This window comes from Octodon degus, unplaced genomic scaffold (assembly GCF_000260255.1).
Source record: "Octodon degus isolate 3935 unplaced genomic scaffold, OctDeg1.0 scaffold00011, whole genome shotgun sequence".
Lineage (NCBI taxonomy): Eukaryota > Metazoa > Chordata > Mammalia > Rodentia > Octodontidae > Octodon > Octodon degus.
In genome coordinates, this window is record NW_004524587.1 from 9109887 (window position 1) to 9110503 (window position 617).

The window sequence follows — 617 nt, forward strand, 5'->3', positions numbered from 1 at the left end:
CACAGGTTAACAGATGTTGACACAACAGGGAGAAGCTAAACCTGGAAGCAAAACCAAAGCTTCAAATGAGGCTCAGGAGCCGCTTTGGGTGACTCACATTCGCAGCGCCCCACATTCTACGCCTGAACCCTGAGCAGAGCACATGCACGGGGAACAGAGGCTGGGGCTCTTCCTATGTATCTGCGCCTGCGCAGCCCTGGGTTTCCGGGGGCGAGGCCTTAGTGGCGTCTAAGGTGGAATCTTTGTGGGCCCTGTCAGTCCCCTGGTAGGTGGGAGCGAGGACAGAGTAAGAAAGGTAAACTAACAGCATAGAGCCTTTGTCTCAACCTTTCTTAGTCTTTATGTTGTTTCAAGAAACCCAGCTTGATCACAAAGCAACAGAAGTCTCTTAGAAATGCTGTTTGAGGGCCGGCCGGGTAACTCAGAGGATTAAAACGCCTGCTTAGGCAGCCGTAGGGACCAGGGTTCAGCCCTGCCCCCCTGATCCTCTCAGAGGGCGACTAAGACTGGGCATGGTGGCCTGCCCCAGCGCTTGGGAGGCTGAAAACAGGAGGATCACTACGAGTCCAATCTGTGCAGTGAGACCCTGTAGACCCTGCACTAGATCAGAAAGAAAG